Genomic DNA, 14,974 nt, shown 5'->3' with positions numbered 1-14,974 from the left:
TTCAGTGGCTTTTGAGAATAACATATTAATCTTCTGTTGGTAGGCATAAACCAAGTGATCTGTATTTTTTCCCCTTAAGTTACTATTTCATTTTGTAGTAATAGGGGTTAACAAGACTCAGAAACAAAGTTCAACTATGCTATCCTTTTAAAGTATTTTACAGTCAATAACACTATCAAAATAGAAAAATAACTACTTCAGCATTCAAGATAATTAACATTTAATTGTGCCCAGTAGAGTTTAATTTATCTTATAAATCCCTTAGTGCTATCTGACTAAATACCATGAGCTAGTAGATAAAATATATACCTAAGAGGGTCCTCCAGTACTCACTCATCCTAAGCTGAACTATTCACTAGACTCAAGCTCTCCTATTACCCTTAACCCTGGCAAGTTGCTCAATGTGTAAATCCCATACTATGCCATGATTATGAAAACCTCATGGAGACAGCAGTCGCTGTGTCTTAACTGACCAGATCACAAAGATGCCATGGTAGTCTCTTCCAATGAGATGCTATTACTCTCATTTTTCCTATTGCCAGCATCTTCTACCTTCTAAATGTTCGCTGGCTTTTTATTTCTTCACTAGAGAAGATAATTTGAAGGGGCACAAGATTCATTAAGGAGTTTCATTCAAATATCCATCTAATGAATCAGTTCTCCATGCAGATATTGTCATATTTACTATGAGATTACATAATCCATGTGCTCTCTGTCAATAAGAAGCAATTTTTGCTCTTTATTGGTTTTGCCATAAGCATACATGTAGATGAGCTCATCTACTGACATCAGGGTTTGGGTTCCCCATAACACATATGGTGGCACAATCTCAGTGTGTTGATGGAAGTGTCTTTGAGCTTATCAATAGTAAGATTGAATCTGTCCAAAGTAAGAAAAAAAAGTTAGGATTCTTTTCAGAATTTTGTCCTCACCTATATTCCGTGCATAATGCTTAGCTTAGATTAGCTTAGAAAATGCGGTTTTCAAAGCATCTTTTGGACATACTTATTTCTAGGGTTCTTGGACTGTGGCTAAATGAGATCTTCAAATTTTCAAAAGAATTTTTGTGGAAATTTTTATTTGTTTTTGTTTTTGTTTTCTGTTTTGTTTTCTTCTAGGTACCCTCCATATTTCCAGAAAGAAATCCTGTTCCTTTCATTTTAGAATTATAAGAGAATATAGGAATGTTATGCAGGTAAGAACAAATTACAGAGGAAAGGGCAACGAAAAGCAAAATGCATATAATGGATAATAAGAAGGGTTAATTGAAAGAAGAATGGCCTAGACAGACATGACAGCCCCTACATTAACATTTCTACAACACCTTATAAATTAAAGAGCCTTGTCTCTTTGTGAACTTACCCACATTTCTGTTTCCTTACAAATACAGACAAGAAGGCTTGTTCTTAGAAATAGTGAGTAGAAATGGTCTGGGCTTCTAAAGAGCTTCCCTATCCAAAGAACAGCATCCTAGAACTCTCCAGCAATTTGTTCTGGGTGAGGAGGAGAGGAAGACTGAAAACAGGAGAAACTTAAAATAACTTCACATAGCCAAAAACATCCGGCTATTTTATGACTATTTCTCAGAAACAAAAAATGGAAAGGAAAGAAGAATGAGTGCTCAAAAATGATCAAAGACCCATCTGTATTCAAAACCTGTCACAATTTGTTACGTAATTACACTAAAGAATATCAGCCAGAATGTATGTATTTATAATCTGCTACTATTCTGTATATTTAAGCAAACCTTATCCTTCCAACCCAATCTAATTCATATTAGTTGTTAATCAACATTTCCTTTGCTAAAATATTACTTCCATTTTATCTTAAGAATATAACCTGTTTTCAAACAGTGGTTTAAGACAAAATTATTCACTGATGAATAAGAGAAAACACAATGGCCTTATAGAAAATCTTCTTTCCAGACAAGTTATTTTCTCAGTACTCTACCTTGTTGTGTAGTCTTTATCAACTCTTTTAAATTATATGTGTTAGCACTCTCCCTTCTGGACTCTCATTTTCATGCTGCTCAATTGTTATTGTAAAAGTGATGTACAGAATGGTAATAAGTATATTTCTTTTTGGACAATGTCATCCCATCCCTTGCTCTCTAGCAGTTTTTGTCTCTCACCACAATACACACGTTGTATACTTCATTTTCAACCTAGTGTCTAGTGAGTACCACTGCTGCATTTGTTCACTCTTTATCCCTCCATTTCTGCACCCCCCTTATGTACTCTCATTTTCTTCCTGCTCAAATCCTACCCACCTTAGTCCTTCCCCAAATTCTTTTGGCTTTTAATCATGCACCATTTTCTTTTACTTCTTCATCTCTTCATCAGGAAAAAGTGACTCTGAAGTCAGAACATTTCATTTAATCACCTTCACCCATCACAACTATTATGATATCTATTGGTTTATTTGTGATACAACTAGAAATACTTTGAGCAAAAATAGAAAAGAACAGGATTTCCATGACTAGTTACATACAGCTGATGACAATGTTGGGTCAGAATCAACCCTGGGCTTTAAAAGCAAGAATAAGAAATAGTAATGTGCACAGGCTGTTGGATACATATATTAATTAGTTAAGCCCCAGCTTCTACTGGTGCTTAATCAAGCCTGTTTATTGACACCACTCACATCCATCTTAGAACTATACAAACAATGCAATCACCACTTCTGTTTTACAGGCTTTTGTTTCAGTCATGTAAACAAACTTCAGCCAAACAATAATTCCTGTTAAGGCTGGTATTAACTTTATGTCTAAGGCCATTAGTAGCAATCAGTTCATTTCTTAGACTACTGTTATATTTTGGCAAAGCTGGTAATATAGGAATATGTGTGAAAGTGGTTTTTTTTTTGAAAAAACAAAGATGTGAAAAAAGAACAGAACACAAAATTTTCTTAGTTGTCCTTGGCAATATCAATCACAATTTAGTATTACTTATTGAATGATGAGTCAGTCATCATAATTATTTTTTTATGCTGGTCCTGGGGCTTGAACTCAGAGCCTGGGTGCTGTCTCTTCTTTTTGCTCAAGTCTAGACTACTTGAGCCATAGCGTCACTTCCAGCTTTTGTTGTGTATGTGGTACTGAGGAATTGAACCCAAGGCTTCATGCATGCTAGGGAAGCACTCCACCACTAAGCCACCTTCCCAGCCCACCATAATTATTACATACAGTGGCAGATGCCAATTAAAATATTAGGAGACACAGGATTGAATGGGAAATGTAGTAGTAACTACAGACATTTTGTGAAGTCTTCTGTATTTGCTGAACTTTGCATCATTTGCTTTTATGTTTATAAGAAAAGTATGGTAAATGTTTTCCAGCTGCATTGCTCTCAGCAATGTAGTGAGGCTCAGCTTTTCAAAATAAGAAAACCCAAGTAGAAATAATCTCCATCCATCTGGACCCCTCACTAGCTTGAAAACCTTTCTCCTTACCATTCTAAGAGTGAACCATTTCAAGTTCATTTAGGATTCTGCCCACTTACTGCCCCTAAATTATCCATACAAATGATGTACACAGAAAAATACTTCTACATTTTCACACCAGATGTCACCTTACCTTCTGAATATCCACTCCCCACTACTTAAAGGTAACATCCTTGAAGACAAAAGATTTTTTTTCCTGAATTCTATGTGGATTTTTAGCTTTATCTTACCAGGCAATGTTTTAAAACACATGTTGTAGAAACACATAAAATATTGTATTTTCTTTCTTCATATTTCATTTTCCAAATAACATTCTCATTTCAGATGAGCTAGGTGCTGAAAGTTTGAAACTAATTTCTCAACATTGCCCTTGCTTTCTCAGTTATAAACCACAGTAGTCTGAAATGAAATAACAATCATCACAGTTATAAATCACCATGAAGTTGACAATGTATATTCACACTTATAACATTTGCATCAAAATAGATCAGAATCATTCAGTTGAGCTCAGGATTCAGAAATAATCATTTATCACAACCATGCAATGACAATGGAAAGACAGCTTTTAAAAGAAATAATAAGAAGGAGAATTGTGGAAATGCTTTCTTTCCTGGACCACAATTTGTAGATAGCTTTATTGATGTCATTGAGACACTTGTGAAAACATAGAAACTTGTTTCTACAGCAAGTTTCTAGTGTAACATTCTCTTGAGTTAGGATCAGATGAGAAAGGACTGGTTTTTTATATTTTGACAGTTTGTTTAATTTTAAAACAAGTATTATTATTTTTTTTAAGCCAGTCCTGGGGCTTGAACCAGGTCTGGGGCCTGGGTGCTTTTCCTAAGCCTTTTTGTGCTCAAAGCTAGGGCTCTACCACCTGAGCCAAAGCACTACTTCCAACTTTTTCTGAGTAGTTTATTGGAGATAAGAGTCTCACAGACTTTCCTGATGGGCTGGCTTTGAATTGCAATCCTTAGTCTCGGCCTCCTGAGACACTAGGGTTATATAAGTGAGCCACTAGTGACTGGCAATGGTGATTATTTTTGCAAGGTTTTATTGTATGAAGAAAACACCTTAGGCATTAAAAATACTTAATCCTGGCTCGTTAGTTAACTTAAATCATTTCATAGAAACTGTTAAGTAAGAGGGGTATAGACTGGCAGGCTTCATCGTCACGGTCATACTATCCATGTAAAATTTTCTTAGGAGAAACCTGTTTTAGTCTGGATAGAAATAGCTTTCTAAAAGTATAAGGACCTCAGTCAATTATTACTTTTAACGTTTGCCTTTTCCATGCCTGTCACACTTCATCACTTCTTTTCACTATATTGTTTATACTGTTTGCTTCCACTGAATGAAGAGAAAGAGTAGGGGAAAGGGATGGAGGGAAGAAAATATACAGGACAGCGAGACAGAAGAGAGCTACAGAGGAGAGAAAGACAAAGGACAGAGATAGAAAGAGAGCAAAATTGAGACAGAATAAATGATGAAATCTGATTTTGAGAAATTGACAGTAACATCCAACTCAAAAAACAAATACATATTATATGGAGGAGAGCTCATATCACTTGTTACTCAATGAATGACGTGTAAGTTATTTTCCCTTTAAATAATATTAATCAGAGTAGTTAAACATCAACAAGCCTGTCCATTGTAAGTCACAAAGATACTTATTCTCATTTTTGTTTATAAACATGACAATTATATATGATGATATTTCTTGTTTTTCACAAGGAAATTGAAATGCACAGAAGACCTGCTTATTAAATCCTAAATAGTTTTGATTCATTTAATCCTTAGATCAAGAAGTCTAAGAAAATGAACAAGTATCTACTCAATGTGGTGAACTCTCTTTATAGGACATTCTTGCAGCACAGGATACTTATTGCTGTCTGAAGCTACAGGAAATGATCTTCTACCTTGTACTACAGGTCTAGGCACTCATGGGTGCATGCATACAATGCTCACATACACACACACACACACACACACACACACACACACACACACACACACACATATAACACCACACTTCTTACTTGAAAGATGGCCTTTGTATTGAAGATAGCAAACTATGGAAAGTATCCTAAAAGGATCAGTTCATAAATTATCTCAGTTTATTATGAGAAAGCAATGCTACTTTCTCTTTTTCTAATTGTTACCACCTTCATTGACGCATACTCATTTTGTCCTAGCTTTACTCCATGCAAGGTTTAATTCTTCTCAGATTGACTGGCTCTGTCATGTTCAGATTTCTCATACTTGTGTGTGTGTGTGCGTGTGTGTATGTGTGTGTGAATTCTGTTTTAGGAATATTTATATATTCACCTTCCCTCCCGGGGAAACCTTCAGGTTTCTCTCCTCTACAGAGGAACTAGTTCTTTCTATCAACTCATTTCATTTATTATTATTATTTATTATTTGTTTGTTTGCTTCCTCTAAAGTGCAATTAGAGGTGTTTCTCTGAGCTGTGAGTCAAACCCAACCAAGGCTGTTCTGACTATACCTAAAATTCAATCTAATCTCCAATTGTTTTAACCAAAGTTTATTCTTACATAACAGACCCCAAGTAATTTTATAAATTACCAGAGAAAGAATACTTGAGCTCAAAATTATAATAACCATCACTTTCAATATTTATACTTGATATGAAAGCAAATCATGATGTAATATCCACAGCATGATTGCCAAATGCAATCGATCATACTTGATCATTTTAAAAAAATCTATAGATAGAGAATTGGATTATCAACCCCATTTACCCCAGCATCCTGGCAGTGATCTTAGAATAATTTACTATTAGCTGCCAGGTGAGCCACAGGGCAGATTATATTCATGTAACTCTATGGTCATATAGGTAATTATAAGTAGTGAAAATAGTAAAGACATTTCTAAGTTACCAGTAGGTGATAGATGAACTGGGAATTGATCCAAAGTGATAGAGTCCCTCCCACACCCAATCCAAAATACATATTGACTGGGTCAAAGGAAATCAAAACATAATATAAGATGAAAATTTTAAAGTAGAATAAGTAACTATATCAAAGAATTTTTTTAAATCTCATATTTTTATGAGACCTTTGTGAATAGGTAGAAACACTGAAGCCAAAAAGCAAAGGCAGATAAAAAAAAACTATGTTATATTGACTAAAGATACCCACAGTAAAGGTCCACCATAGCAAAGTTAAAATCCAAACAAGAAAGGAAGGTAGAAATACTTAAAACTTATCACAAAAAAACCTATTTTTGAACAATATTGAAGTAAAAATGGCAACAGAGAAGAATGCAATGAACTGTCTTTGCAAAGTAATTGTAATAGAACATAAATTGGTAATAGCACACTCGACTTTATTTTATTGAATGGAATATTTTTTTAAAAATCTATTGTTTTGGAAGTGGTACTGTGGCTCAAGTGGTAGAGCACTAACCTTGAACACAGACAGGTTCCAAGACAGTGCCCAGGCCTTGATTTCAAGCCCCAGGACCAGCTTTAAAAAAATCTATTGTTTGTAATTGTTTAGAAAATAGTAAAATATTTGTGTAAAACTTGTGTTGTTATGGGCTGTGAGAAAAGACATCCTCTGCCTGATATTGTAAGAGTGACATTGTTATGACAGCCAGGGAGAACAAGGTGTCAGTCATTGAACCCCAATGAAAGAATCTTTATTCTAGCATAGTATTTTTAGAAAATTATGCTAATTATATTCATTACACATTTTCAAAGTTATATTGGCTCATAGCTATTGTTTGAAATAATGTGTTAAACTAACAGAAGTGTGAGAAATATCCCACATGTCCAGTATTGGATCTACATTTAGGTACATTCTTACAATGGAATAATTAAATGCAAATTGATTGAGGTGACAAAAATACTCAGGCATTCAGTATGGTCATGTCATAATCTATGTGTCTACAGATAGTAACACAAGCTTATGCACAGGCTACTAACTGAATATAAGAACACTGTGTCTGTTCACGTAATTGTTTGGTATGTATTAACTATTACTGAAAATCTGTGCTAGTTTGCTTCTTGGAAAGGTTCTGGTTGATTGAAAATGAGGATATGTAGTTTAATTTTTATATTTTATACCTATTTTATTTATGTTTATAGTTATAAATTTATATTATTTATGTTTGCTTACTTTATATTTAATTTTATATCATTTTTATAATCTTACAAACTTAAATTTAATATGTATTCTAAGTTGAAATGGAAACTCATTGTATTTTTTGTTAATCTAATCCATTTTTTGAAATATTTTGTTATTTCTTCAACAACTCAGAAATAAAACTTTTTGTGTGTATCCTTCAAAATAGGTAGTATAGATATAATAAGTTTAATGTGAAATAGTTGTTATATTAAATTCAGTTAACATCTAGGAAGACATCTCTCAGATCATTACCTTTGGAGCTAAGAAACTACCAGGCAAATAATATTTTGCTGTAAGATTTTTGCATTTGGGTTTCCAGGTCTTCTCCATAATAAATTAAACTGTGTAGCTCAGATTCAAAGTTAATTAATAATAATAAAAAACACCCTTCTTTTTACTGTTGTTTATATTTAAATAGGAACAATGTATTTGTACTGATCTCACAAAGCAAATATTCAGCTATGCTTTGCTTGAGTGTAGGGCGATCCTGGGCTAATCTCTGTTCTTGAGCTTTTTTGCTCAAGGCCAAAGCTCTATCACTTGAGTCAAACATCCACCTTCTGGCTTTTTTGGTAGTTTAGTGGTGACTTTCGTGTCCAGGATGGTTGCATCCTGTTATTCTCAGATCTCAGCCTCCTAACTGGTTAGGATTACAGGAATAAACCACCAGCACCCATCTTCAGCTATGATCCTAGGTGGTGTGCAGTACTGGAGTACCAAGCATAAACACTTGGTAGCCAGAAAATAGAATCCAGCCATCTTTAGTGTGTCTTTTTCTTGTACTGACTGGATAGCAATGGGAACTGAGCCAATAAAGGAGCCAATAAAGGACATTCTCTCTCATTGCATCAGAATGAAGCAAAGGCTGTCTTGTTCTGCGTGCTAGAGACCACTGATTGACTTCCTCCTCTGTCTTAGCCCACTAAGAACAGATGCCAGTTTTTGAGAACAATGCACACCAACACTTCAAGTTGATGGTATGAACTTTTAGCCTCATAGAAGTGAGGAAAAGTCCTAACACTTTTTTGTTGTTGTTATTTTTGGCCAGGAACCTTCATTTCCCCCCCTTTATTGATTTAGGGAGCAACAAGACATGACATGAAAGTTAGCTTTGTTTTTATTCATACATTTCATCTGTGATGCTATGTGAAAAGTAGCTTTAACCCAGAGGGAAGGAAAATCTATTTGGTTTAATGTCTAAGTCTGGGGAATTTGTTTCACTGGAGACTGAAAGATGTTTGCGCCACTCTTTCCACATAGTCAAAAGCTGAAGCACATTCATGATGCCAAAGTGCACAACAGGAGTTAAATATTTGTTGAACTGAGTCAAGTGTGCCCACAGCAGGCAGATGTTGCTTGCATCATTACCATTCCTATGCAAATGGAAGACCAGCATCATAAAACACGAAAACTCTTTTCTAGTTTTCATCAATCTTTTTTTATAGGAGTAAAATAATCTCTAATTAAAATAAAGTTTATTTGTTTTCAAGTAGAGATAATGTACTGCTGCTCTTCCCACTCCCCCGCTCAGCCACCAAAACAAAACAAAACAAAAAGCCTCACATTGCAGTAGGATCTACTCAAGTCGCAGTTTGTATGGCTTCTTTTTTGCCTTTTTGTCACCTACCAAGCGAATTACATGTACGTGATCAGCCATCTGATATGTATAAAAATACTTGTGAATGTGAATCTGTATGCTACCAAGTATTACGAGTTTTATGACACTGATATACTAAGTCAGAGTTCTTGATGTATTTTGTTGTGTGTATATTTTAATCCCTTGAAAAGTTTTTAAAAACATTGTGGACTTTAGAAACCAGTGATACGCTTAATTAAACTGAAACAATATTATAATTTAAAAAGGGGTTATTTTAAGATGCCTAAACTTCAGTAAGTCATTGAACCAAATAATTACGTGTTTAAAGGAACTTTCAAATTTTGAAGTGCTTACTTGGTTTCTCTCTCTGTCTCTCTCTCTGTCTCTGTCTCTGTCTCTGTCTCTCTCTCTCTCTGTCTCTCTCTCTCTCTCTCTCTCTCTCTCTCTCTCTCTCTCTCCTTCCCTCCCTCCCTCCCTCTCTTTCTTGCTTTCTTTTTCTCTCTCCATCTTTTTCTTTATTTAGGTACTTTTTGAGATGTTAATTTTTTTGTTTTATTTAGTCACCCGTTTCAAGTTGTTTGAATTAACAATTTGAGATTCTAGATCACAGAACATAATATAAGCAGACATTACTAGTTATTCCTAAGTATCTGTTATTCTTTTTTTTTCTCTTGGCAATAAGATGACCTGGACAAATGTCTACACAGATTGAAACTATATTTCTCAGTCACATTTACAGTGAAATATGGCCAAGTCACTTTCTTATATCTGCTGTTTGCTTATGTCATGGTCTGAAGTCTTTCCACAGGTCCAAAGGGGCAGGACAAACAGGCTGAAGCTTCTGAAGCACTAAAGGATGTTATATACTTTTCCTTAAAAGTTATTATTTTTCCCCCACAGTATAACCCCTGCTTTCACTGTATTTGATGTTGGTATAATTTGTGGAGGGAAGGGAAAAAAAATCGTTTAAATAGGGATACAGGTGGACCCATTGCAACAATGAGATGTACAAGTCGTTATGTGGAAAACAAACTGCGGGGGGGGGGGGGGGGGATTGGGGGAGGCGGGGACAGGATGGGAAGGGATGGGAAGGGGAAACAAAGGAGGAGGCTACAATGCTTGATAAGAAATGTACTCATTATCTTGCCCATGTAATTGTAACTCCTCTGTACAGTATTTGCACAATAAAAAATAAATTTTTAAAAAAGTTATTATTTTTGCACAGTGACACAAAGCTGGCTAACATGTATTTTTTAAATGTTTTCTGAATTTCGATTGTCTTAAAAATTCCAAATGAATTAGAGAGTAAGATATCTTTATGATACTGAGCTTCAGTCCAAAACAAGAGACATTTTCAAGTCATTTTTTGTATTCTGCCAGTTCACTCTTTCTTTTATCAAATAATTTTCAAAACATGGAAGCTCTTTTTGTACATCCTTCATCAAACACATCGCCCTACTAAGATTAAATTATTTCACCCAAGGACTATTAAGTACTTCCATATCAACAGAACTCTGATTTTTCAAGACTATTGCACATTTGAAGTGCACATTTGGAGATGACTCTAGAAATGTTTTCTTTTTTTCCCAAGAACCTTACCATAGGTTTCCACACATACACTAGCTTTCTGAAAAGGCTTGTAACAAGAATTCAAGCTTAGCTCTAATAGAAACTGTTTTCTTTTTTCAACTTAAGTAATGTAAAGCCTTGTATTGTTGTTTTTTGATTCAGTTAAAGGTATTGTGTGTGTGTGTGAAAATATGTTTTTTCTTCTGCTGTTCTTTATGATGTATTTGTAAGATACGTGGGGAAATGAGGGTTTAAACAATTAACATACTTGCTCTATTCAGAACAAAAGCCACTTTTAATTGTCACAGTACTTACAAAAGGTTGTGTGTTATAAAATTTTCCCATAATTAAATAATTCAACCCAGTTCAAGCTCCTCCTTCCAGATGAATTTAAAGTTTGCTTTCCATCAGTGATTTGTAACATATTTTGTTTCCCTTCTAGAGGAGGAAAGGAATTCCGTAACCAACATTTTTTTGTTTAATTCAGGTTTAAATGAGTTAACCTCAGTTTCTCAGTGTAAATATTTCTTTCTATCCCTCAAATCAGTGGTTGTAGTTTTGTGCTTTGTCTAGTCTTCATTGCTTGTGGAGAAGAGGGAAGAGTGGACACGTGAACAGGCCACACAGCACTTCATCAAAGCAGCTTAGCTTTTAATGTGTCTTTCTTTGGAGTTTGTTACAGATTATTGTAACAACATGTGGTTCAACTGCTAAAACATTAGAAGAAAGGAAAAGACATACATTTTATCTTTTTTATCTTTCTAAAGATACACTGACTTGTTTATGTATATTCTCATTTTCTTAGTAAACTACTTCTAATCCCACTTGGGAGAAGTTAAATAGAAGCAAAGTATATCGTTAAAGGATTAAAGCCAGTTAGCATATCACTTCTGATTCTAATTTCTTGTAGCTAAATGCTATTACTCAGTTAGAGATTTTTTTTAAATTTTTATTTATTTTTTATTGTGAAAATACTGTTCAGAGGGGTTACAATTACATGGGCAAGATAATGAGTACATTTCTTATCAAGCATTGCAGCCTCCACCTTTGTTTCCCCTTCCCATCCCTTCCCAGCCTCCCCTTGCCTCCCACCCAATCCTCCCCCCCTAGAGATTGTTAAAACAAAAATATATATATAAACCTAAAATTTTGTGTCTTAAAGCACGATGTTACTGAGTTCAGCAAGGGTCATCATTTCGCTGGCATTCAAATGGCATTGTGAAATGAAGTTATGTTGATCTTTGCCTGGAATACTTAGATGACTGGGCCTCCCTCTTCCTTCTCCCCCACCTCTCCATCCTCTTACTTCTCACCTCTTTCCTCTGTTTCCTTTCCCTTTCCCCTCTCCTCTTTTCCTCTGCCCTCACTATCCTAACCATAGTTTCAGACAATCTCTCTATGAGGTAGTTTTGCAGAATAGCAAAAGTCCTTGCATGGTGTCTCAAGGCTCCCAAGTTCAAAGGTTGTAAGGATTTCTCAGAGTATGATCCAGAATTGATGGTGTTAATTCCTCCATTTGAATAGCTGAACCAAGTGCATGAACAACCTGGATTGAAGCAGAGGGACTAATGCAAAGGCATAAATGCCGAGACTGTGGTTTATTGGGGACCAATGTTGTCTTCTTTGACATCTCAATGTACACTCAGAAATGTAGACTGAGGAGGAAAAGAGATTTCTCTTCAGTCCTTCTGTGTTCAACCAGGCTTCCATGAATTTACTGTTCTTTTACATGTGTCCTGGCTTGCATGTATTATCTGACTACTTGTTTTCCAAAATGAGCATATCTAGATTGCTGCAATTAGTGGCCAAACCATAAACATTTTATATATATATATGATATATATATGATATATTTTTTTCTTCACTATGTCTTTAAAGGTAGTATATGTATTCAAACATATGCATTCTCCTTTACTTTTCTCCCTTTCATATGGAGAGAAGTTCTCTACATGTCTGAAGCTTTGTGGGCTAGGGATCTGTTCTTTATCATCCTCTCTCATATGGCTTACATGCGGTAAGTGACAACACATATACTTGTGGCACTGCAAACGGAATCAATTCTGTAGTGAAGTCTGTACATGCTGCGTTTCCATGAAGTCAACAAAAAGCTTGTCTTCGATGGAGTACTGCTTTCTCAGGGATTGTGTGTACCTTTTGTATGTCACAAAAGCTGCTTTGAGGTGAGGAATTCTCCCATTCCTGGAGAGAGATTGCCCCTTTAGCTACAAAGTCTCCAGCCACAAATTTGCTGCCTGAATATATTTCTTTTTGTGTGTGTGTGTTCTCAAAAGTTATGATCAGAATTGTTCCCATGTTGGAAACATTAAAACTTCCACCAACTTCCCCTGAACCACCTTAGTTATACTTAATTTCCTGATGATTAGTTAATTAATATATCAAAACATTGTAAAAAAATCAGTTTAAAATTAGTTGACGCTCCCCCCCTTCAGCCCAATCTTGTTGTTTTTAATCAACCATGCTATTTAAAAGATACTTCTGAAAAGATTAGTTTTATATTTCATTTTTCAATCTCGGTATTCTGTCCACAGATTTAGAAGATAGGTGTATGCTACAGGTTCATCTCCAGTGAAGATAGATTTTTTGGTACATATCTTACTAAGTCTCGATCTGTGCTCTGCAGTTCCTTTAGCTCTATCAGTGGGGTGCCTAACAGAAACTGAACTAGTAAATTCTCTGCTAAACTTATCTCAGTAGGACTTTTCTCTATTGAACATTTCACAGCAGCCTGTTATCTGATGTGTGGGCATGTATCTATCTCAGCAATTAGAAACTTGTGACATTTAGTAATACACAACTAATTTAAAAGTAATACTGACATGCATTATTTGTTTTTTTTTCTTTTGAACAATATATTTTTGTGTGAGTATAAATAAGAAGATCCAGTTATCTTTGAGATAGGAAGAGAATACTGCTACCTGGTCTCCTTTCCCTGAAACCAGTGGTACTAGGGTATGCTAGCTCACCACAGGCCTGTCTGAGACTTCTCAACCTTCTGTCCAGCTCAGGCAGCCATAAATAGGGCAGCAGCAAGATTTAGAAATTAATATTCAGAAGAAGATTTGCATGCTACATTTCAAAATGTGATCTATATTTCTTTATAACTTTCAGGATGTATTGATCAGCTTTGAGAAGATCTTTAAATACTTCAGGTATAATGCATCCAGTTAAGTCAGAAGAGCCTTCTTATATCAGACAGTTCCTCAGTACTCTCACTTCCCACACACACAACTTAGGCACTTTATATGTGTGTGTGTGTGTGTGTGTGTGTGTGTGTGTGTGTGTGTGTGTGTGTATGTGTATGTATGTATGTATATATATATATATATATATATATATATATATATATATATATGTAAAATGGTTGACTTCTTTCATCTTGAACCTTACTCCAATTGACTTTGGTGAGAGATTTTTTCTCTTCCTTCCTAAGCTAATTCAATCGACAAAGTCTCCCTGAGGGCTTTATCCTGTGTGTGATTCTGACTTGATTCCTCTTCCACCATTCCATTGATCACCTGAGAAAGGCAATTTTCCTTTGGAGTCAGCAAGATTCTGATTCAAACCAACATTTTTCTAGTTCACTTTTTCTCTATTGACCAACTCTTTCTTAGTGTTAATAATTTACAAAGGAAGATAAGAAGAAAATACCAGAAAAAAAATAACTCACCAAAAAACCCCAAAGACTGAAAATAGTTGCTGGTCGGTGTTTTCTATGTTTGCAGAATGCTTTAGAGTTATACAGTACACGAATTTATTATGTATAAGTTTATAAGTTATAGCAATCAAATGAAAGCACATATTTGCATAGGCAGTTAGAAATAACTACTATGATACACTACAGAGTAAGATGCTAGCCAGTTCTAATCTGGTGTTTTCTATAAGCTAAGCACAAGTTTTATTTGATTTCCTGTTGTTATTTATTTATTTTTTATTATCTTTAAGTAGTTGTACAAAGAAGTTGTACAATTCAAAATGGAAGTTAATAAGTACAATGCATCTTGATCAATGTCACTCCCTCTATCTTTCCTCCCTATCTATTCCAACCCATTCATCCCTTCAAGTCACTGGTTCCCTTATTAGGCCATTCAGTTCTCAAAAATGTTCTTACTGAAGCAGACTTGTTTACTATTCTCTTGTCTAAAAGAATATATGAAGAGTAATTGAGAGTTGAACCTGCCGTCAGAGTCCCTGGTTG

This window comes from Dipodomys spectabilis, unplaced genomic scaffold (genome assembly GCF_019054845.1).
Source record: "Dipodomys spectabilis isolate Male_0828 unplaced genomic scaffold, ASM1905484v1 ptg000053l, whole genome shotgun sequence".
Taxonomy (NCBI): domain Eukaryota; kingdom Metazoa; phylum Chordata; class Mammalia; order Rodentia; family Heteromyidae; genus Dipodomys; species Dipodomys spectabilis.
This window is presented reverse-complemented; position numbering follows the sequence as displayed.